This window comes from Bombus vancouverensis, chromosome 5 (assembly GCF_051014615.1).
Source record: "Bombus vancouverensis nearcticus chromosome 5, iyBomVanc1_principal, whole genome shotgun sequence".
In the NCBI taxonomy this organism is placed as follows: domain Eukaryota; kingdom Metazoa; phylum Arthropoda; class Insecta; order Hymenoptera; family Apidae; genus Bombus; species Bombus vancouverensis.
Window position 1 is genome coordinate 6,728,853 of NC_134915.1, and position 26,727 is coordinate 6,755,579.

General features: G+C 34.1%; 1 protein-coding gene across 1 annotated transcript in view; it reads left to right on the plus strand.

Moving 5' to 3' along the window:
- Positions 1–277: 277 nt before the first annotated feature.
- Dh44 (corticotropin-releasing diuretic hormone 44) overlaps positions 278–26,727 on the plus strand; it is an 81,608-nt gene continuing 55,158 nt past the window's right edge. Inside the window, exon 1 of the mRNA XM_033339826.2 lies at positions 278–637. The gene's annotated coding sequence lies outside the window, so the exon portion shown is untranslated. The remainder of the gene's footprint in view (positions 638–26,727) is intronic.

Consider the following 26,727-nt stretch of genomic DNA (forward strand, 5'->3'; position numbering starts at 1 on the left):
ATGTTAATATGGAAATATCGCGTGGACGAGACGTCGACCATTTAACAAGTCAATTATCATCGAGCGGCTGTTAATTTCAGCACCGGGTCCTTAATCCTGATCGAAGAGGATCAAGGGTCATAGGGGAGGTGAGTGTGGAAACGGGCGAAGGGACAAATCGGTTTGTAGGGCCAACAGCTCCTCTCTATGGCAAGCCGTGTCGAGCGTAGTCGAGCCGAGCCGGCACGGTCGGCTATAAAAGCCCTCTCGCACCGAGCCCTCAACGTCACACGTCGTTAGCACTCTGCACGGTGAGGAACTCCTGCGTACCACCTGTTATCCGTGGAAGAAACAGTTCGGTTATCTTCCACCCGAGTATAATCGTAATCGAGCTGCGTTGCAGTAAACATCGTACATTATCGGCTGTTTGCAAAGGATCGGAACTCGCTTTGTCAGGATCAAGCAAATCGATAAACGAAAATCTCCCCCGTAGCCGCTGTCGACTAAAACGCCTGTTTACTTGGAGTCATTCCTTCGATTTTCTTCTTCTTCTTTTTCTTCTTCGTCGCCTCTGTCTCCGGCAGAAGATTTTTATCTGTGACGAGAGGACCTTGGACCCATCGGACAGGAATTGCACGATCGCTTTCTAATTTTCGAGGTAAGCGTTCAATTTTATCTTTCTCATATCCGCCTCTCTTTATCGTGTTCTCGGTTGGCGCTCGTTTTGGCGGGACAAGGACGGTGAAAATCGACAGACGCGATAGGAGAAGTGAGTGTTGTCGTTCGTTGCGGTTGCGAGTGTTTTGCGGTGGTTGCTTCCATAATCTCTGTCTCGTCCTTCGCCGCGTTCGTTAGTCGGGTCCTCCAGCAATTACAACGTTACGAATATTACGCACGCCTCGCCGTGGGGTTGAAGATTACAGTGTGATACGCGATCTCCAGATTAGTAGGAGATTACGGGCAAACGATACCATTCGAAGTTACGTTATTCTTTCCGCGTGGTTAGGGTTAGATAGTGATTCGTTGGAACGGGGATTTGGCGGTGTCTCGCTCCACAGAACAGATAAGTGCGGCAATAAAGTGACAGATGCGGAAAATAAGAAGATTGATAAGGCTGATTAAGGAATTAAAGAGATTGGAAAGTTATAGTTCGGCTGAACTGGCAGAGAAGTGTTCGCGGGATACAGGCGTTTAATCCTTCTCGATGATAACGACATTGCAAAGAACGACGATCAATTATGCAGTTTCGAGTCGTGGCGGTCAAGTAAATCGATAGCATATAAGGTAAACGCAAGAGCGAAAGTATCGAAGGTATCGTGTTCCTCCTCTTCTCTTCTTTTCCTTTTTTTTCTTCCGAATCGCTTCGTCGAAAACGCATTATTTTTGACCTTTGAGAATTTACTTCGCTTCACTGTTGCTCACGGTCAAACTGTACGCTCAAACAGTGATTCATACACCGAAAACGTCACATTTCGTCACAATTTACGTATTAACGTAGCAATTCTTCAAACAAGCGAAGATCATGCGTACCGAAATAGTTCGACTATCCGTTTTCCGCATCTTACGAACGTTTCGCATCTCCCGTACCTGTTAAGTTAACGTCAGAGGTTAACGATCAACCGTGCACCATTCGCGTGATATCGCGTTGCGTTGCGTGTTTGGAATAAACCATTCTTGCTGCAACGTGGGTAATACCGCGCACCGCCAACTCGTCACATTAATTAGCTCATTCCTTCGCTGTCGAAATGAAATACGGAAGCCGAAAATGATCCACGGAACGCCGCATTCGACTTTTAATTTTCTCTTCTTAACCGTTTTTCAGGAAATTCGTGAAACTGTTCGTTGAACGTGTACGTCGCGAAGTGAACGAAATGTGCTGTTCCATCCATTAATCGTAGGAAACGGGTATGACTTTTCGCGTTCCTGCGATTTTCCAGGTTTCGCTTATTGATCGTTTAATTGTGTATTGAACGCGACACGAAGTAACACGTTTGAGATTATGCTTTCTCTTCTATTAGAAATTGGTAGGCTGAAACTAATTGGAAAATAGACTGCTTTTTATTTTTCCACTTTTACTATTGTTCGTTGTGGTTGTTGAATAAGCAGATCTTACGAGGTATATTTTAATGATTTATTTAGTTACTTTGTACATTTTAATTTGTACTTACATATTTTAAAATAATATTACACAAAAATAGTATTAAATATGTTATAAAGTGTATTAAAATATAAGTAAATATTAAAAAATACATATGTTTCGATACTTTCGTATTTTAACGATTATTTTATTTTTTTGAATTTATGTTCTAATATAATTCGTCACACATTTGGAACGATTTTTGCACGGCATATCTTAAAACGTGGAATAAATAATCCAGTGTTGAAAACACCATGGAAATTATTAAAGAATAAAAAAATGTTAGTCGTTCAATCAACGATAAAATTTTCTTCGTAATGCACGTAGGTCCGTGTTCGCAAATAAATAATTGATATATGTATGTCGACGGTTCATTATTCATGCTTAATTATGATGACAATTGTTGATAATTTTTAATGATTTGTATACTGTGAGAAAAATTACAGAATAGCGTGGCACAGTTGGTTTTGTATATTTTTACATAAATTTGTAGGCAGCTGTAGAATTTTTCTAAGAACAACAATAACGTTCGTACTCGGGTAACAAAAATTTCCTACAGCTTAATTAAATAGAAATATGATTTCACCACGTCGTGTTCGTTGCTCAAACTTATTTCCTACTATTTCTATGCAATCGGAAGTAGAAACTGTTGCACAAACAACAAGAATTATAGTCATTCGAATTTCTATTTATTAATTCGACAATATCGAAATTTTATTAAACTTTGTTATGGTTCTCAGTTTTTTTTATTCATCAATTCTTCCATCGGCTTTTATTTATTTAAAAACTACTATAATTTACAAACAAAATAATTTATAAAAATTTAGTAATATCTATGTTATTTTATACATAATTCATATCGATATTTCCTTTAACGTTATATTTAAAGTCTCCAAAATTCTTTAGTCTCGTATGGCGAATTGAGAATAAAAATTATTGTTAAATTGCCGATTTTTGTGGAAATTCGTATTTTTATAAAGCCTGGAAAATAAGTAAAAATTCTGTATCGTTCTCTAAATATTGCAACGAGAAATTTATTCTGGAATTTTTATATATTTTTACATTCTACGTACACTTTGCATATCATTGTGCATCTAACTTATTATGAATGCATAAAAATCTGTAGCCTAATTATTATACACGAAGCCCTCAGATTATTTTCGGCACGGCGTAAAGAAAATACATACCGCAAAACGTTGAAAATCGATCACAGATAAGACTTTTAAAAATAAGATCGCAAACAAGATATACAATTTGCACTATTAGAATAAAATAAAAAAGTACAAGTGACATAGAATGACTAAAGTACACTTGTTAATATCAACAAAGTGAATCATTGCACCATAATATCCGAATTTTAGTACAGTTTTATTTCGTACAATTTAGTGCAGTTACTATCTTTGATGTTGTCCAGTAACTGAAAGTATCCATACACACGTCGACATCCTTTATGAACGTATTACGTATATTATACGAAACATTTTGAAATTTTATTAGTAAGCTACAACTATCATGATTATATTGTTTCGAAATTTTAAACGATTCTGAAAATGTACAAAAAAGAGTTCTGGAAAATTGCAAAAAATTGCAATTTTGCAACTCTGCAAAAATAGAAAAGTACAAGTATCTACATATATTTTGCAGAGACTACAAAAGTATTCGACGAACACATATAGCAGAATTTTTTTATTGATATATTAATAATTATTTCGGAACGTTTTGAAATATTATTTGCAGTATACGAAACATTTTGAAATATTATTTGCATTGTACAAAATATTTTGAAGTTTCATTAACGCTGTAATGACGACTGTCGTGACTATATCGATCGAATTTTAAACGATTCTGGAAATGTATACAGTAGTTGTAAGATATTTGGAACAAATATACGTAGTGAAATATACGTTAAGAAGAAATGGAAATATAAAATTCTTAATTATTGATTGCAACAAGTGTACAACAGCGAAATTACATCAGTACCTGCATTTTGCAGAGATCACAAAACTGTTTAAACAGGCAATCCGCGATATTAATAAACCTCGCGGTATTCAGTGCGATCATTTTTCACGCTTGTTGTGTACTTAAAGCGATTATTCACACTGTACATCAATTTTGTACTAAATATCAAACTCGTAATAAATATCTTGCAACTTGCGTATATACTTTCGGACTGGCTACAAATTTTGCCAACATAATCGTGAAAGTCTCGTTACGGCGCTAATGAAATTTCAAATTTTTTTACATAACACGATATAAATATAAGAACGTTTTAGTAAACGTACGAATACTTTTGCCAGCCACCGTATGCAAGAAACAACGTAAGACTTTCTAGAATATTGTAAATATCTTTATACGCATATTTCTTTCCATTTTGTAAATAATTTCTTATCGGTAAAGACAACTTATTTGCGAACTGTAAATTCTTATCGCTAAACCCTTAGTTATTCGTAGACTTTTCTCTCCTTTTTTTTTTGATCGAACAAATTTAATATCTGTCCTAAACTTAAACGAGAATTGAATTTTTCAACGTGGAACGTTCTGTATTCTCATGTGCAATAGGTTTAGAAATTCTATCACGATGTAAGACTACGTTTTGATAGTAATCGAAGGAAAGACGATTCGCCCAAGTAAATACAAGAATTGTATAAACCGTGTTTATCATAAATAGTCGCGATTCCTTCTTTCTTTTTGCGATTGCATTTAGACCCGACGGGACTAGGGACCTAGCTTTGATTCCTGTGGGTATCGAGGATATTGGATTTCCTCCATATTGCACCGCGAAACTATTCGTGCCGCCTTCGTGCGTTGCTTGACGCGTGCACGCAGCTCTGTTATTTTACGTTGATTCGTTGCCCCATTTAAATGTCAGTTCAAAGATCTGTGACATACGGATGAATCTGAATGACGAAATAAAAATATCACTTTTCCTGCATGAGTGGTCTTTCTATCGAGATACGATTTCGACGATGACGCCTTCTAAAAGTGGAAAAAGCGTAGCTTTTATTTATATTTTTTTTTACACCCTACCAATGATATGCTTATACAGTTCTTGGTTTAGTATTGAAAATATGGTATAAAATGTTTTTCAAATAAGAAAATGCTTTTGCGAATGTTTATAACGAAACAGTTAACGATAGCTTTTAGGTAAACTCTTGATTTAGTGTAGGAAATATTGTGTGTAGGGACTATTTCGTACGTTTTGTTTTTTGTTTTTATATTGTCGCTTTTATGAATATTTAGCATAAGATAGTTAAAAATTGGATAAAAAGATGTAGTTCTCACTTTTTACGTCTACATGGCATGAAAAATTTCGTATAACGTGGGATATTTCGTATATTTTTTTAAATGGGTGCACAATTTTACAAAAACTTTTATCAGTGTTTTTATAAACATTTCTTTAAACGTGAGTTAGTATGATCGTGTTAAGAAAATATCAGAAAAATAAGTTTATCACACTTTAACAGGTTATTGTTCGTGTAAATACATATCACCTTTAAACATCGAAGGTTAATAATTTCTACTTGCTACTATTCTCAATTATTGCTATGATACGATGAATCAGTATGATAAAATTTCTCGTGAGAAATTGCAGATGAATCAAATTGCAATGATCGTATTCTTCAGAATCACCATAATTACGTTTAAAAGTGTATTATAATTAATTCATTTAATTAAAGTAATTTAATCTGATCAAATAGATTTTTGGAAGGCAATATGCAATAATAAAACTGATCCTAGGAAATGAAATCTAAACTCTAGAGGACTATGTTGCATACAAATATAACTATTTACTATACATACATTTCTACAAATACATATTTATGTATTGAAAGTACACAAACATTGACATTATCGATAATATCTGAATATATTTAATGATAATATTGATCGCTTCATTTCTACATTCCAACCGTGTAGCGTTTCTTACAGTTACTAATTTATCATTAATTTCTACACTTTGGTTAAATTTACAAGCTGTAAATCTGCAGCGTCTGACCAAAGTGTCCAGACATTTCTAACTAATTACGTGTCAGTAATTGATCCGTTACATATTTTCCTGGTCATTTCTCCATTAACTTCTTTATTGGGTTGGCAACTAGTGATTGCGGAATTTGTCATTAGGTGGTAATGACAAAGAAATGGCGAGGAAAATATGTAACCGATCAATTACTGACACATAATTAGTTAGAAATGTCTGGACACTTTGGACATTAGGTGGTAATGACAAAATCCGCAATCACTTAGTTGCCAACCCAATATTTCTTTTTTTCCTATAAAACCACTGTCGTAATCCATTGTCTGAAACACTCAAAAGGCGATAATTTATGAAACGACATAACGTTATTCGTTTTAGAAGATTTGTAAGGTTTTAGAACGCGGCCTAACATTGTACCTTTCACTTTACTCGAGCAGATTAAAATAAAGCGCAGTGCACTTGGTGCAAAAGCTCCATTTTTATTACATCGCGTATACACCGTTAAACCAGGGATAAACGTCTCTCGTGTACTAAAATTGCTCTATTCAGGCAACAAAACGATCAACCAGATAGAATTTCTTACGTGTCAGAGCAGCAATGGCTATCTTATGTTATTTCTGTCGGTCATAAAAGCAAAGTTGGAAGAAAAGCGTTAAGGATTTACAAGGATCAGGTATTCTTCTTTCATCCCTGTCCCCTTGTTCCTCGTCCAAGGGATACGCATTACTATCGATCTGCTGGAACTCTTAATACGCCACAACGAGTTCAGAACTCGTCGCGTTCAGAACTTCGCTAAATCTACCGTCAGCGACCATATGAAAAACAATTATCGTTCTCTTCCAATCTACAAATCAAATTCATCTCCTGACTGGTTGAGGGTGGAACTTCAATTTCGAGGCTGTTACGCTCGGGTATTTAAAAAACGAACGGAGGAGAAGCAAATGAAACGACGGGGTATTCAAGCGGAAAAACTTACGCTAAACTTGCACCGCGATTCGGAGCGCGTAATTGGAAATTCAACTCTTACTTTCTGTTCGACGCAATACGTCAACCGGAAATTAAGAGATTCTTCGGACGAACGTAAAGGTAAAGATGCAGGCAAACTCGAGCTTTCCTCCCTCGAGTTGCGTCGTTCTGTCTTCTTCCTGGAAGCGTAGTGATATGGCTCTGGGGACGGTGCATTTCGATCTTGCAGTTCCGCTCACGAATTACAAGCTTCCTTTCGTTGAACTTGATTGAAAGTTTTGAACACGACGCGATGAGTCGGCCGTCTATATATAGACTATATATATTCCTATATATTCGTTTTAAGCCTCTCAGTGCAGCGTTTCCGGCGCCGCGCATCCGATCGGCTGATCGTTAATTCAATTTCTTTCGTATCTCAATCCGGTTGATCGCCGGCAATCGAGAACCCGTCGAAAGTTTCGAACGGTACGTCAGCCATCGATTTCCCATCGGAAACGCTTCTCGAGATCGGCTATAGAATATCGTCGATTGTTTCGCGTCGACAATGGCGAGCCGTTGACAGCTCTTGCCTTAACAAAATTATCGCTATCTGTATTGCCGTAAACTAGATTACACGCTTTCATTAATGTTGCGTCCTGGGTCAACGAGCTGTCGTTAAATTCGCACCAATCGTTCCGCTTGTAAGTACAGTGGCTGGAAAAAGTGCTCGCACCTGTTCTTACTTTTTGATGAATTTTTTCCCACCTGTCTGATATATAAGCGTGGAACTAAACACTTGAAAGAGACTTATACAGGCTGTTTCATAACACGTGGGACCAACGATATCGGGAGTGAGCAAGGGATACAAAAATGGAAAGATGGAAAATGTTCGTGCGAATATGTGTCGTGTTTGACGTTGTTTCAAAGTTACAGACACTTTTGCGTTACAATAACCCGACAACTTATCTTCATTGAAGGTGTTCGAAATGACTAGAACATCATTCCATGCACAATGAAATTTTTGCAAAATTCTTTGCGAAATTCTTGTAATGGTCGTTTGGAGCATCTTCCGTGAAGATAAGAAGTTGCGCGTTATCGAAACACAAAAGTGGCCATAAGTTTGAAGCAGGGTCAGATAGGACGCGTATTTGTGATATGAATTTTGTCCATTGTTTTTGTGTTGCCTGAAGCGGCTGCCGCGTGTTATGAAATAGCCTGTACAAAGAGGAGAGACGCCGAGGAAGATTAATCACGAGATGAAGATGAGCGGAAAGCATCCTTAAGCGAAATTTTGGGAGAATCAGGAGAAGCGATTAAAATGATTTTTATAAATGTTTCCACACGAAAAGCAAATACTGGGGTCATGGGTGGGTATAAAAATAATTTTTAATCGTCTTCTAATTAAACAAATTTAAGTTAAATTCGACTCGTGGTTTATTGGTGTAAAAAAAAGAGGACAAATACACCGGATTGACTAACATTAAGTGGCGTTTCTTCATCGTCAGATATAAATACTCTGTTCATGCTGAAAATCAGCTTCATCTTTGACCTCGGTGGATTGTATTTGACTTTTATATCAAGTTCTACATATACATATACATATTTTCGTATTATCAAATTTTTGGAGCCACATGAAATTAGGTACACTGGCATCTAATGATATGGGATTTAATAAACTTGGACATAATTAATTAGATAATATGTGAATGTTATGATACGTTATAATATATAAATATTAAATATAATTATACATTCGATTACTACATTAATCCTTTGGCTTCAAACAAGTCCGAATCTGACTCGCCTGGCTGACTATAATTTAAATAAATAATGGTAATAATTAATCTCAATTAAATCGCACATCAAGGGCTTGATATATTAAATGTTACGATACAATATGTTATAATATAACGTGTAAATACTTTTTCTAACCACTGCAGTTCGCGTAAAATTAACGTGCTAACAATTAACAAATTGTTGATTTCGGAAAAGAAGGACGGTATCTCGGTTCGATTTTTTCGATATTTTTTTTTTTTTTCACAATCGAATAAAGAAATTTTTTTGAACTTTCACGATGTCTTTTGGATAAAATATTTGTGGTTCCTCAGATTTCGATGGTATTTTTGATAACACGTGGCACTTCGTTCTGACATTTCGTGAACACAAAACACAGCATACTATCAAGAACACTGAACAAAAGAATTTAGTTTCGACATTTCACTCAACTTTGTGTTAGTTTCCCAATAAACGTAATTGGCAATGTACTTGTCAATGTATTATATCACTTGCCATTGCACTATAACGATATTGCAATTTCTATATATATATATAGAATATATAGCTAATATCGTTATATGCTTAAATAGATATAGATATTATATAGATTTTATTCGTACGATACGCTATTCTGGTATTATTTTTGCAAGCACCAGGTAATTGCGTGAAACTTCTCGCGTGATCTTTATCGCAAAAGCTAAAATAAAACAACTGTTCATGACAAGTTTGAGTAACGTATTGTAACGGCTATAATAAAGCTGTGCGAGATTTATGATAAGGGTAAAACGTGGAAGCATTAAAGGTACAGTTTGTGTTATCCAGTGAATTCAGAATGAAGAGAATCTTTTTCGCAGTTATTTTAAATATGATACTTACAATAAACTGTATAAAAAGGAAATGTATAAAAAAAGGAACGAAATATCTTCTCGTGGAAGAGCAATCGTGTACAACGTTTTAAATTTTGCTTGAAAATATTCGTCACATTTGTCCATTTACCTTTAACTTTCTTGTATATTCACCGGATTTTTGGAAATTAACACGCGTTCCTCTAGTTCTTTTTCGAACGTATCCTTTGTTCCTTTGATTGGTATATTGTTCGATGAAATTTTAATTCCTTTGATGCAACAAGTACAGCGCTGTGGTTTAGTTTTTCGTTTGCAGCAGGTTGTAGCGAATATCGTGGAATAGCATTGCCACTATTGTTATTCGTATTGGATTTTTCGCTCTTTTTCAAGCATTCTTGTGACTTTTTAAGTTACTTTACAACAACAGTGGATCAACTTCTGAAAATTTCTCTTTTTCCTACTATCGTGTGCAAGCTCGCTTTAGGAAACACAATGTGCAATTTTTAGCGTAAACAAAGTGCAATTTTTTTAATTGATCCGTAGCGCCAACGTAAAAAGTGTTCGTTAATCCAAACTGAAAAACAGTTTCGATAGAAAGCATCAAAAATCTTGTCGAAAACAGAAATTTTTAAACACACGTTATACGAAAGTTTTTTAAACTTCATTAGTATCGTGATCGCTATCGTGACTATATCAGCAAAATTTGTGACAAATCAGAAAATATAAGCTTTAAAATATTTATCACCGAGATATCTACGCTTTTACATATTCAAAACGATTCATTTTTTATTTTCCTATACCATTCGTATACAATTTTTTACACGCTATTTGCGGCAAACGATTTACAATTTCTACGTACGTTTTCAGATTGGTTTCGAACCAATTCGAACAAATTTTACAAAACGCAAATAATATATTGATGAAAGTTCTTTAATAACTGTAGAAATTTAACTGTAGAAATACTAATAACATTTGGTAATATGTAACGATGTCAACAGTAACAAAGAATGTATCATCAAGTTGTAACATGAAAATTTAAAAATGTCGAAATATAAATAATGTACAGATTCCAAAATATCGCGGTAGAATCAATAAGAAATATCGAAACGTTACGTGTAAATTGAAACGTAAAACTGGGATCCAATTTAAATAGATTTTGCACATTTATTTTGAAATTCCAACCAGTAAATAAAATACGAAACAATTAGATGGTTAATAATTTAGGTTCCAGCGAACGTAACTGAAAAATATAACAAAAGGAAGCAGGTGCAAGCGATACCGTTCGTTAATATTATCCAATGATATCTAGTAACCAGTGGCTCGTAAGAATCTACAACGGTGCGGCTGTAGCAACGAAAGTATTAGGTTGTCCGGAAAGTGTCTTTCTCTTCCAGACACGTCTTTTACAACGACGCATCTTTATACAAACATGAAACCTAATCTGTCGAACATTGTGATCTTTATTTTGATAAAATAAAATGGATCATACGTAATTCGATAAAATTATTATTTTATTATTATTATTAAAATTAATTATTAAAATTATTATTATATAAAATTATCATTATTAAAACAGAAAATATTGTGAATCCATTTCCTTATAAAACGAAAGAAACTTTTCGGACGACCTAATAGAAAAGATCAATACGGTTTGAAAAAGTAATATCATTAATAAGGGTAATTATTATATAAAACTCTATCGATCGGTATTGTATTGCAAACGAGAAAATGACGGTTTCCAGATAAATATATATAAATTTAATATCTGCGGTAATAAAGCGAGGGCTTTTAAGGGCAAACCGCCACTTCCAGTAACATTATTACCAATAACAACCGATATCCAGTGACACCTGCTAACATTATAACCGATAATAACGCATTATCGAGCTTTAGCGTTCAAAATATTAGAATACGAATAATATTAATATCCACAAACATTAAAATATAAATGGTACAAAAAACAAAAAAAAAGAAATCCAGAAATAGCAAAACATAAACAAAGATGGAAACGTTGCGTCTAAGTTAAAGCGCGAAGCTACGCTGAAAATCAAACAGGTTTCAGCGATTCTGGAATTCTAGCTCGCAAATAGATCACGAAACGAGTAGACGATTAATAATTTGGGCGATACGCGTGTAGCGCGCGCCGGTAACAGCCAGACAGAAGAGAGAAACGTTATCGAGCTACCAGTTATTATGCTTAATAATGGAATAGGAATAGCCATGTTACGATCGGCTAACTGGTTCTCGAGATAGGCCGGTAATTAGTCTTGCGAGAGGCGATCGCGCGTTCCGTGTCTGGGAATTTATCATTACGTTGGACGTGTAAAGTATAAATCACGCAGCGTGTCTGCAGATTCGCGTTCAATGAGCAGAGAAAGAATCGCGGCGACAACGATCGTCGATAAATCCGCGTAAAATTAGAAGCAATTACGCGGCTACTGGCAAAAATCGCTCGGTTATCGCGGTGACCGGCGCCGAAGAGCTGAAATCGTTATCGTGGTGTTCGTCGTGGAAACGCACTTGGTCGCCGCGGCCCGTTGTAATTTTCAGTCGCGGCATTGCTCTCTGCGATAAAACCGTGCAGTTCAATACGAAACGACAACTATGATTGAAGGTCGGGACAGCAGCTCTCGATAACGAGTTGAAGAACTCGGAAAAAGAAAGATTACTGCGTGCCACGTGACTGGGTCAACGTTTCGCACACGGTGTCGAGAAGAAATTGGGCCGCGATATTCGAGCTGCTTTTATTTGTGGAATCGGTCAACTAGACGAAACAAAGAGTAGAGGAAATTGATGAAATGACAGTGGTTCGTGAACGTATTCGAACGCTTATCGCAGTATTTTTTATTATATTTTATACAGGATGGTTGGTAACTGGCGGTACAAGCGGAAAGGGAGTGATTCTACACGAAAAAAGAAGTCGAAAATATAGAATAAAAATTTTTCGTTTGAGGCTTTGTTTTCGAGAAAATCGACTTTGAATTTTCGCTCGGTACGCGTGCACTTTATCACGTCTCGTTATAACGGATCTCACTGTAGATCGTTGTCTCGATGGAAAAATTAAAAAAAATATTTTTTTTAAATTTTTATTCTATATTTTCGACTTCTTTTTTCGCGTAGAATCACTCCCTTTCCGCTTGTACCACCAGTTACCAACCACCCTGTATATTATTATATTTACATGCGTTACACGAAACGTTTTGAAATGTTATTTTCTGTGCCAGTACTTTTGCCAGCCACAGCATCTGCTAGATATGTTCATGTAATCGGAAGTAAATTTTTATCGAGGTTGCAAATGCTCTAATTACTGGGAAAATATTTCTGCTACAATGGAACCTTGATTAATGGAAGGATCGATTATCGGAATGTTGATTAGTGGGAAAATTAAGAATAAGTGTGCGTAAGAAAGAGGAAAATGAGAGTAGAAATAAACAGAGATCGTTAAATCCTTATTTAAAAACCTGTCGTTCCTGTGTGTCTAATATTAATATTTGTAAAATAGTTAGAAAGAGTAAAGGATATTTTTCGAATGAAAGAAATGGGAACTATGAGAACAAAGTTTCAGCATGCATGATGATTAGCTCGGACAATCAAGGTTCTACTGTACCTCGATTGAGCGCTATACTGCACTCTAATCAATCATTAATGAAAGAAACAGTGTAAACAAAATATTACGTGCTTCCTCCTGCATAATTGAACTTCATCTATCAGTAGCTATCTTACACGATGGAAAGAAAGTTGATAGTGACATTGAAAAAATTCTGCAGGTAAATTTTGTAGATTAAGTATCATCCAGTTATCCTATTTAACGTAAAATTGTACAATTATTAAAAAATGTATAAAAAATATCTATAATCTACGATCTATCATTTGTCAACTAATTAATTTTTATTGCTAGACTGCGGATACTCACGGAAATTTGTATCTTTCGGAATATATAATAATACAAAATTGAACCTAGAAATTGGTTTGCTTATTACATAAATATTACAAGTAGCTTGGATATTTCGTATATTTTGACGTATTATACGCATTTCTACGTGTTCAAATTTCCTTTCATTTAAATGCATAAAAGTCTGCAATCTAATTATATCTTAGTAAATTATCATGCAAGAGAACCCTGAAATACTTACTCTGATAAATCCAGAAAGCGACACATTAAAACAACTGCCAGATGACTAAATTCCTTTAGAATTTAGTGCTTATCTTTCAACCGCGTAAATTTAAATCCAGCTTTTATTGTACATTATGCAAAGTAACGAGTAGATCTCGTTACAATGCAGAGTACTAAATGAATTATTCATCGGAGACGTTATCAAATACCTTCTGAAGAATTAAGATCTCCTTGAGGATTCGTTGCTTAAGATCGTAAAGGGTGTGAACAATTTCCCTCAAAAATTCCCCTGCCCCTTTCAGCCAAGCAACCTTCACAAAAGCGATAACCGCGGAGAAAAGAGGCGGTAGAAAGTGGCAGCGCATTCAAACGAAGATTCGAGTTCATTCTTATCGACCACTGAAAGCTATTTAATGATCGTACACGAGTCGAGTTCGCGCGATTACCGCGTGAACTCCATTTCCGATTACGTAGGAACGCATCGAAATCGCGAGGAAATTTTTTCGTGCTCGGCTACACCTGGCTACGCTTTTAGCTACCTGCAATTACTTTCGGTAACTGTTCGGCGCACAAGCGCAACTTTTCATTTCGTAATGTATCTTTGAACGTAGAAAGTGGTTGGCGCAATAATAGCAACGTCGTCGAGGTTAACTTCGCTACTTATTGGTTTGTCAATGTGTACACTGGTATTCGTAAATATTAGGACACCCCTTGGTTCCATAAGGTTCGATAATAAATTGAAGGGCTCGCAAGGAAAATCACTTTTCCTCGTGTTTGCCTCTCTTCAGAAAAACGAAAGAATACTCCGGCATTTCTAATTTCCTCTTGATACGCTCCAATTTTTCTAAATGATCGTTAAAACTTCGTTCGAACAATTCCACGATTTTAGAGCGGTCTTGCATTTCTAGCGTAGCGAACAATTTTCGATACTGAATTAACGTTATTTTTTGTATTTGTTTACTTTTGTAAACAATTTGATTTTATTAGGAATTATCTTATAATACGCAATAGGTAGCCAAATATGGAACACTGACATTAGATACGATATGGGAACGAACAGAAAGTAGCTTTATCGTTCTTATCGATTAAGACACTTTGGCTATAAAATCACATTTCTAAAGAATTAATGAAATAAATAGCCAATCGCAATAATCTACATGCAAGTGTCAAACTCTGCACTAGCACATTTATCATGCGTCCAGAATCCGCATATTCAAGCAAGAAAAAAGTTCTTAGCGAAATAAACGGTTGTCAGAGTAAATGACAGCCTATAACCGTTTAACAGATATTTGTTTGTCAGGTTTACAAAAAATGGCACCGTTTCACATTTGCTCATTTTCCTTTACATTCTATATGATTCTTGTAAGTGTATCTGTAAATTCCTGATTCTTGAATATAAATCACGAAAAAGTTTAGTAAATTCTTTTATCTCGACATTTACATCTTCATGATTTATAACTTTTCTACGACGTAATGATACGATATTAGTATGTCGTATGAATGTTGAGACTGATATAGAATAATATGATATTATTTCCATAAACGATGAAGTCGTAGAGATCAGGATAAAAGTATTTATTGCAAATTTTTTCGTAATAAGTTAAGATATAGATCATTGTTTTATGATATCGATTACTCGTTATCGTTTAAAAAGCAAGAAAATTTGACATGGAAAATTAAAAAAAAATTGGTCAGCAGCTCATCAATTAGTTTAATTCTACCGCGATTCTCGAATTTTTATATCTTCATCCTGCTCTCGTTTTGGTAAACAAAATTTTTCACACCTTCTTCAAATATTTTTAAATGTTTTTTTCAATTTAATGAAAAATGAACGAAACGTACCGATATTTTAGCACTAAATTATCAAGTCAGAAATCAACTATTTTTGAATTGATCGAACGATGATCTTGCATTTACGAAGAATTGCAATTCAAAGATTTGTAAAAACTATTTGTAAGAGTTACAAGAGGAATGTTATAAGTTAGAGATCATCCAAATCGAAATTCGTGTAAACAAGAAATTTAGAATTAAATAACAGCAAATATGATAAGAATATTAAATAATACCGTTCGCGTAATTATCTACCATCTGATGATATTAACGAATCGACAAGTGACAAGTTATAATAGACAAGCGTAACGCCAATGTATCTCACATGTTTGCGCTCATTTTTTCCAACTTTCCCATCACGCGTCGGATAAATGCCAAGTAACGTCTTTTGTTCCTCGAGAGACGCTCGAGTAATAAATTTTCGTTCGCAAGAAGGTGCAAAACTGAGCATTTTTTCAGCATCCTAATCTCAGTGATATAACACCAGTTAAATCGTGCGAGTCAAGCCAAACGATAAAATTTTACTTGACATTTTCTCCTTGCTTTCACACGCGACCTAACTCGTTTACTTCACTACTTTGCAAACTCAATTTTCTGAAAGATGAAATTTCTAAGGCAATTTCGATTTTCGTTCTAATCGCAATATTTTCCTCGCCCACGCTATTTTTTCAAGACAGGTCGGTACACCACGTTAATATTAGCCCGTACACACCTCTACGTTCGCATCAATTCCGTGCGTAGCAACTTGTAATTCCCGCGTGTACCTTGCAAGACGTGTTTATGAATTTTCCATGCAAAAGCCATACGTTTAGACGCTTTTACGAGTGCACAGTCCCGCGTCTCGCGTGCATGCAAATAACGCGACCGAAGGAACATTTCAAAATGTCACGACACACTGGGACACGTATTCGTTAACACGCGCTGCTACCTGTCTTTCGAGCGTACCACTTACGGTTGTAAAAATTTCGTTGGTCGCGGACGACGGAGAGGCGACACGGGATTTGGCTGACCGTTAAGCAAACGGGTTAAAGGTTTATTGGTCGTCAGCCGGTAACGTGGAAAAATCGTGGCACTACGTCGTTGAATCTAATCCGCTGGAATGGCAACTACATCTATCGCGCGTTGTAAAGGGCTCATATCGCGAATATGTTTTATGATAAACTTTTGTCATTTAAGCTGGATGGCGCACTTTGAACTTTGCAATGTCGAAACTCTGTGCTTGACAATTTTGATGGCTCTCGCGACATCAGAAGTTGAACGAAAATTGATCTCTGTTATCCTGACGAGAGTTTCGAGTGGAAACGGGCGTATTGTTTCGAGGATGGGAATAAGACTCGGAGTGTACTAACCAGTCTGTACTGACAAATCAGCGCTATATCAAAGAAAGATCGTTGCTTGTATATCTACTCGTGTACTTTTGTAATATTATCGAATTAACTTTCTTACTTATGTTCGCAACCGGCTTATTACCTGAGCTTGTAAATGGCGATGGCCTAACAAAAGAATAATAATAACGCAAAATACTCAAAGAAGTATATATTAGGTACGGAACAAAGCAGGAAAAACGTCTTGAGATTCGTAAAATCAGCAGCTCTATGGGACGAAATCTAGAGACAGGAAATATACCATCGCTAGTGACTGTATCGTTGATGCGACGTTAAAGAATGAAAGAAGAAGAAGAAGAATGATGATAATAATAATGATAATAACAAATAATATTTCAGCTACTGTCAGGGGCATAAGAAAAATTACTGAAAGGGATTTAAATGGTTTGCATTTGGTGGTAAATAAATAAAAAAATCCTGTGAAGATGATTTTGACAGCTTTTTCAGGGCCATTAACTCTTTTTTTTAATGGAGCCACATACTTTTTGATGGGCCGGTGTATGTGCTTTTTTATTCTCTACAAAAAATGTTGAGACAATTGTATATATCTGAAACTAATTAGTTTAGGAGATATTTTAACTTCAATCTTGTTGAACTTACCTATAGAAACCACGGAAAACATGAACACAGGAATACTGTTTTTCCATATTTCCTTGGCTTTTTCTACGATATGCCTAACAAAATCAAAGTTAGAATATCTTTTAAACTAATCGTTTGTACATACAATCATCTCAATGCCCTTTTGTACAAAATAAAATAGCATCGATTGACGCGTAAGAAGTCTCAATTTAAAAAGTGTCAATGATCTTGGGAAAACTGTCAAAATAAGCTTCGCAGGTTCTATCGGGTATTCCATAAAAATTTCAATATACGATACATGTTGGCATAAATTGAGGTAGAATTCAAAATATACGTATGTAGGAATGTTATATTATAAATTAACAGAAAAAAACAGTACGACAAACACAATATCGTTGCACTCTCACAAAATCGAATAAAATATCGCGTTTCACGAATTCGTTTCTCACTAATTCTACGTCACAGCAACACGATGAACTTCTCTCGACCACGAATAATTCAACTCTGACAGCATTTATCACGCTCATTTTTCCCTTAACAAACCTTGGTAACGCTCACAACACTCCTTGACAACATTAACATATCTTGACAACGTTTATAAACAATCAGCCACGTCTTTCCCTGACGTCACACCATCCCACACGTATGATATGTAATTTTATGAGTTTATCGATATGATCAGACCGCGAATAAATCGATTTCATCATCGTTGCAAGTCGATATTTGCTGTTTCGTAATTTGTTCAAACAATGAAAACACGTCTTTCGTATATAGTGTACGGAAGAAATTGCGAACGCGTACCCTATATAAAGCCATAAGATATAACTTGACGATATTGTTTGTGCTGAAAATTTCGTCTACGGAAAACTGTTTTTCTTTAAATATAGCTATATCGAATGTAAGCAACTGGTAACAATGTGCCCTGGGTCATCGATGTATATCGTGAAATATATTATTCGATTACTATGTTATTGTCGTCTTTCCTCTTAAGTTTCTTTTGTGTGGTTGCGGATGGAAAATAGCGACAAAAGGTGGAAATACCTCAGAAATAAGAGGTAATATTTCCTGTAATGTCTGCATTCACTTCTGTGTACTTGCGTTTGTGTATGTGCGTGTGTGATAAAGAAAAATTTATTATATCCATAAATATAGTCGTGGAAGCCAAATCGGTTGATACTGATGCACATAGCCAATCATAAAAGTCTACGTGCATTAATTAAACTTTTTACATTCGACTTAATCAAAAGAAGATAAAAAGGTGCTTTGTCATAAAATCATTTATATTTACAGTGGCTCGTGCAAAAGTATTCCTATACTTGCCATAGTAAGCTTTTATGTTTACGTCATCAATATACAGAGTGCCCACGCAAATGGAACAGGTTGTATTTCCTAAACGGTTAGAGATAGAAAAAGCTAAAGGTTCTCTGAATTATTTCAGTCTCTTTGCAAGTGTTCCGGAGTATCTATGTTATGTTCCACTACAAGACTGAAATAATTCAGAGAACTTTTAGCTTCGATAACTTCCTAATGAATAAGTTTAGGGCATAGGTATGTTAGTACTTTTATGTAGAGCGCAAGAAATTGCATCGATTGGTACAGTCAAAAATAAAGATCTCCATTTAAAAAGCAAGATGCAGTTGCATTTTTCTGATGCACCGATGCACAAAAATGCATATAATTAGTTGCATATTACGCACTGCCTGATACCATTTAACTTCTACTTAGGACAACTTTTTCTATTCCTAACCGTTTACGAGATATAGCCTGTTCCAGTTGCGTGAAACACGCTGTATATATACACTGTATACAGAAAAGTATTTTGAAATTTTATTGACACTACAGCGAAACGCGACTGCTACGAATTATATCGGCAATCGAATCCAATCTAAAAATATACATACAAGTTGCAAGATATTTTCTACGAAATTATATTTAATAAAAAGATAATACACGGTATAAATAGACGTCTTAAGCCTATAGTACGCTGTACAATCCAGAAACTTTATTATAGTAATTTTTTCATTCCATCGTTGTACCAATTTAGAGAAGCGATGTATTATTTTTCTGTTATGATTCTAAACATATAATTGGCTGGTTTATGCACGTTTCTATTGCGTTACTTTGAATCCTCCTTACCTTGTATCGTAGGCATTGTATTTTGTGACAGTAAACGCAAAAAAAAAGGAAGAAATTATATTTCGATAGACATTACCAAAATACACGTAGTCGCTAAATATCTACGGTTCTGCTATTCAAACAAGTTTTTCTAGCTTTTGCTTATTCCACGCTTTGTATGAATAAAATAGTCCAAGGTAGAAGAAGATGTCCGAAGAGACACAGACACACGAGGAAAAAGCGAAGGAGTCAGCAGGGTTAAAGATGATCCTACTAAATAATGACACTTGCTAATGTCGCGGACGATTGCCCTTTAGATATTCTTGTGATCTATGCAAAATGTGTTTGTATTAAATATTTCGCAATTTTTGTATATATTTTTCCAATCGTATCAAATTTTCTTGATATAATCACGATAACTGAACGTTACTATAACGCTAATGAAATTTTGCAGTGTTTCTCGTATAACGCACGCAACATGTTCATAAAGAGTGTTCGAATACTTTCGCGAACTTGTTCGTATGTAGCTTTCTGCAATATTGTCCGTGCGCGTATGATGTGAAACTATGCGACTGATAGTGCATCAATGTCCACGTCAAAGATGAAGCAGTTGCTTTCATACATGCGTTTCGTGTTTTATCATATGGAAAGAAGGAAAACTCAAGGAGCAGATATTTCCCTTCAGTTCGTAGAAAACCAGCGATCGCGTTGCTTTATCGAATCAGACGACGAAATTAATGAGGGGTAGGGAAATTGCGTACCATTATGACGCAATTTCATAGTTCTCGTGGAATCGCTCCTCGCTGACAAGTCGAAGCAAAAAACGAATATAGTTCTCGTAAATTGAGTTAGAGATACAGAACTAATAATCGCGCGCAAATTCTTTTTAAGTTAAATTTCTTTATCTTCGCTAAAGAAAAGGTAAATCACCAAACAGTATCTAGTGCAATAAAAAGCATCGATCGACATAACAATCGGGCCGTGAGAATAACAAACTTTTTTTTACCCTTGTTCTCTTTTAAAAATCACATCTAAATTTTGTATTAGCTTCCGATAATATTAATTACCTTCGTTATAGCTATATCTTTTCTTCTAGATAACCATCTGTTAATTTACGATTTCTTGGATAGTCAAACGTTAGGTAAATCTTTTTAATGCTTTGACGAGTTAACACGATGATACCCTGCTATTGGATCGTATCCGATTTTAGGCAAGCAGTTTGTTTTTAGGATGTTATCTCTACTGAGATTTCGAAATGTTTTGTACGGTACACATAAACAAGTTTCAGAAGCGAATACTTCCGCGAGCTACTGTACGCGATAAAATCAATGTACCGCAACCTTGCGACAGAGAGTATTTAACACTAGAACTACTGATAGTTAACACGAAGCTGTTTCTACCAAAGCCAGTCAAACTGACTGGTGTCTAAAAAATACGTAATAATAGAATATTTTTATATTTATTAATTCATTACTCTTTTACAGAAGGAATTCCATGTTATATAGTACTTTTTTGGCATTATTAATCCATCTGAACCAGTCATTTTGACTGGTGTGGTGGTTCTAGTGTTAATAAGAAAATATTAATAGTATTACTTTACAGTGAGCGAACGCACGAATCAGTTTAATGTTGCGTAACGACAGTAACATTTTATAGCTTTTAATAGCTTTATCGATATACATACGTAAACGTTCGAGCGTATCAATGGCATTTCCATGAGCACGCGTGAAACGTCGCGAGTCTCGCTTGGAATTTCGTTTTGTGCGAGTTTGACTACAACGTGTTTCAATGTAACTTTGCCTGAGATCGTTTGTGGCAAAGTTCCTGAAATTTTTGGGGTAACGTCGTGATTGCAAGAAGAAATATTCGAGTGTTTCGCATTATCACGCCTGCTACGCAGTGAAATTTTTCGCCAAAATTAATGCAACATCGACGTAACTAAGAACTTGTAATTATCAATTTTCCAAATTATCCTAAACTTTCCTAGTTATCCGTTCGGATAAAGAAATTTCAAGTTGAGAAAAATATTTCCTCCAAAAGCTTGTCCTCCTTCCGCTTCTCCTCTTATCCAATTTATCGTTACGATAAAAAATATATGTTCTAATTTATACGTTCTTAATTAAAAGAAAGTTACAAAGTCGCTTTTATTCTTTAACCGTCCGGTGGGATTCTTGCTAGATTTGTAATCTTAGAAATCAGCTTACAAATTTTCAGCGGTTGGAAATGAAGAAATTTCGAAAGTGAGGGAAGGAGGAATAGACTCTGGCGTTGAATGAATTTTCATAATCTCTGGCAATTTACATTAAGTACAAGACGTCCAGGTGTAATTATCCTTTACAAAGGACGATCTTGGAGAGGTCTATCGAGACACGTGTAATTGTTCGAACGCCTCCAGTCTATGTTACAGGCCATTACCGAAGCTCTCTTAATTTCCTAACTTAATCCGAGAACGATTTACACGCGCCGCGTGAAACATTTCACCCTAATGACAAAGTACGGTGAAATGTAAGATAAAAACAAACTCAGCAGGTTTTGGTTTAATTAGAAGTAATTTTCTACAACCCGTTTAATTTATTTGTACATAAGTATTTATATGCAATACACTAATACACATTAATACACAACTACACAGATGCAATTTTAATACTTCTAATCAATTGAAATATAATAATTCATTGAAAAAGGTATATTTTCTATGGTTATTTCCTGATAATGGATATTACTATCGTTTATCTTTATTTTATTTCAAGTAGAATAAGATGTTGCATATTATGCATAGAATGTTTCTTATATTTTGCCAATTTTACATTTTATATTTATTTAATTGTAATCTGCTTAATAATAATCTCTATAACTTTGTGGAATGAATTGAATGTTTTGGAATCGGAAATTTTTCATTTTAATTGTTATATATATTTCACTAGAATTAATACTTTTCAAAAAAAAATGTTTCGAATGTAGAAAGAAATAATTATAATATTACCTCAACATATTTATTAGCCGATAAATTCGAATTCAATTCTATTATATTCAAGATAGAAAATATATCCAAAGTATAATATTTTAGAGACCATGATAGACATTTCGGTAATCATATTCGAGATTAAAGTTTGTCTTTTTATTAAATTATATTACACAATACCGATCATATTTTAATAACATAATTAAACATATAACATTTTTGGCAAATGTCTGAATTACATTTAATTTATAATCTTGACGATAATCGTTTTGAACGGTTATTTGATTTAAACATAATCGTAGAAATGGATATAATGGCAGAAATTCGTGTCTTTAGTGTTGTTTAAGTTTGTGAAACTGAATGATATAACAGCTATCTATTTTGTTAAGAATATTGCAACGTATATGAAAGTTTGATCTTTTGGGACTCTTCATGCAGAAATCTTTCTTCTAGTGGAAATACTAAATAACGAAGATCACGTCCTCTCTATCATATTATCTATATATAATAATTATCTTATAGGTAATTAAGTAAATGATTGTAAAAACGATGAGTAGCTTCGGTAGTATTAATTATTTGATGTTTGGTGATTCTTAAAATAGAATCCTGAAATTCAATTTCTACGTAAATTCGTAAATACGTTATAAAATGACGTGGGAATTTCACAAATTGTATAATCAAAGTATTAATATTGTCTATACGGCTATAAAATTATTTATGCAATTAAAATTGTATAATTAAACGATTTAATTAGCAATTAAAATTATACAATTTACGAAATTGTATAATTAACTAACTTGTTAAAATGTCCGACTTTCCCTCTATTTGTGACAAACTTTTTCCTTTTACGCAATTTTTACGTTAAAAATAATGACGTGTTTTAACGATTTGATACAATCGTAGCAATCATGATAATTCCATTGTTCAATATCTGATTTTTTATTTAGAACTTTATAAACGCCATTGCAAATTATATCATCCCCTGTCTTTTATTTCTTTGCTGAATTTTCCATTTATAATGTTTACTAGGAAGCACTATTCCAATTTATACATTTTTATCAATAATTTTTACAATAGTCATTTATATTTTAAATATCATAGTAGGAAAATTAATATTGTACGTTTGGTTGCTTATTTAGGATTTTAAAAAATGTAATTGCAATACTATACGTATTATTTTCTGCGCTATATTCTTCTTATAGAATTTATTATAAAATTACGTTGCGAATTTAAATCAAACTTTCCAAGTCACTCTTTATTTGCAATATGTTAGAATATTTAGGAAAAAGCAACCATTTAAGACAGAACCATTTTCAATTTGTATATCTGTTAATTAATAATTTACAATACTCTCTGGTATCTTAACTATTGATTGAGCATCGATATTAATTAACCGGAGACTGATTTGGAATTTTAATAACGTCGTTATAAGTTATGTTATCTTCTTCATTGTATTCGCATCGTACATTTTGTTCCCAGCTATAACTACTTACGAATTCAATGGTCATCGCTTATAACAGATCCAAATATCACAAGGGGATACAAGTTTAATATATCTTGTGCAATCATAAGTTGGCAACTGAAATTTATACGAAATTTATGCGCTTTATCGTACATATATTTCATCGAAATTTGTCGAATAATAAAGTTTCTTAGCGTACTCTTTGCGTCGTTTTTTTTTATATTTTCGATTCAAAAACTATATTAATGTGAAAATGTGACTACCATAGAAATTTATCGAAATGTTTGTAAAGTCCCTTACCGTATCATCTACATCACCCTTTGTAGTATTTTCAACTCGAAAATTCTATTAACTTGCAAACGTGGATAATAGAAATGTAAAGAGGGATATCGGTAGTATTACATTTAACTAACAAAAGGAACTGTCTGTTATAAATTGATATTTAACGTTAAATATATGACGTATATTCATACGTTTCAAATATTTTTTATCGTAATTGTATTTATATCAACGCGCATAGAACTCTCATTCTACAAAGCAAGATTAATTTACCTGGTTAATTTATCTTATAAGACACTTTATGTATCAAAGAAACGTGCGATGATATTGTTATTAATCGTAAAATATTATTTAAGAGATGCGTGACGAAATTTGGTTCGATGAATTCTCGTTTCGTGAGTCATTCGTAGAAATATTTTGCAAAAAAAGAAAATTTCTCATATGGATACGTGTATGTCTCTTTTTTTTTAACGTAATTGCCTAGTATATTTATCCGTATCTTGTAATATTTTCTGAAATATTCTTTAGTCAGAGAAAATGATATTTAAACAATCTTTTCGTTTCCGTAGAAACAATTTACAAAATCATTTTCTCAGATCGATACATGTGTTCCTTTCTATTTTAGAGTAAATATGCAATACATTTATCTATGCTTTTTAATACGTTTTTAGATAGATTTTCTCCAGAAAAATATGATATTTACATGATTCGAATAAAAAGAAGAGGATTTTTCGTTTTCCCGATATTCGTTTCTCTTTTTTCGAACCAACGAAGATCTCGCAGAATGAACGTCGAACGAGATTTATGGGACGTTAAACGGAATAACGTTCTAACAGTCGGAAGTAAATCAAAGGATAAACGAAGGGAAGAAACAAACCGAGCAAATTTTACGTTGTATGGTTGAGCATCGTAGTGCTGTTGTATTGAACCATTATTATTTCCCATGACTATTCATATTTTTATTAAACACGATAAAAACACCATAAGACAACATAATAAATGTGCTGCTCTTATTGTCACAAGACAGACAAATGTATTTGTTAATCCTTCGATAGAGTTAGAAAATAACGAGGGATTTAGAGCGAACGATTTAAAAAATAAATATCGTTTTATTCTTAAGACTCGTTGCATTTCTCTGATGTGAATCCCTTTAGATTTAGCTTCATTGAGTCATTAATACTTACACGGTGCAATAAAGTAATGCAGAATTCGAAATGAAAGATCTGAATAGTAATAACTATTTCTGGTATTGGACTCTGGATTCTTATTTCGTCCGTATGAAAGCTGTCCTTTGGTTAACGATGGTTCTGTCTTGCATCGATTAACTATGAAACTGAACAAATGATAGTCTTATAGGCATCGAGAAATTATTAACTTATATTGTCAAAATCTGTATTCACGTCATTTTATGATTTTACGAACTTTAATCTATTAAATATTTAATTCGATCACTGTGCTACATATCTATTAGATAGTAACTCGTTTGCCTTCCAAACTTTGCTATTGACAAACCTGACTAGAACGAACTAACTTCCAATGAATTCTATTTTATCGCGTTATTACGTTTTTTGATGGAATACGGAAATCAAATTCTCGGACATTTATTAGGTCATCGGGACATGCAGCAATAACGTGATCCATCTCTCTATGAAAATACGGCGACGCACCTATCGTGTCTAATATCCACCTGTATCATCATTCAAAAATCTGGAAGCATGGAATACTTTTAGAAAATGGACATATTTAAATTATGATACATGTTTAAATACAAGTTCATTTTATATAGTTTATTACGTATCTATTAGGAGGATAATGGCAGCTATTAAAATAGTTGCACTATTATTTGTCCGAATTCATATTTTTATGAACACAATTAAAAAAATGGAACCGTAATAGAAATATATTTTATCTACTAAATATTATAACGATTAATACACTTGGAACATTTTATACAGTTTTCTATATTACGTACTTTCAAATTTCCCTTTAATGGGTAAATAATTCATTTGCATTTTAAGTGATTTAATTGTTACAAATATATTCATAACTTAACTTATAGCTACTGTAACCAGAATTTTTTCTCCTTTCTTTGACAAAGAATTATAAATAATTAGAATTTCTTTCATTTATCTCGATATAACATCTAAAAACTATAAACGAGATATCATTTCTCCGAAGTATAAACGTGACGAGCACACATTTTTGCTTTATCGTTAATTTTTATGAAATACGTTGCAGACGAAAAAAGTAGCCGAATTTACTATTTATAACAGAAATCTCAGAAATTAAATGCCAGCATTTGCGAATAAAATTCTTAGAATAATCGCGTGACTTCTTATACGT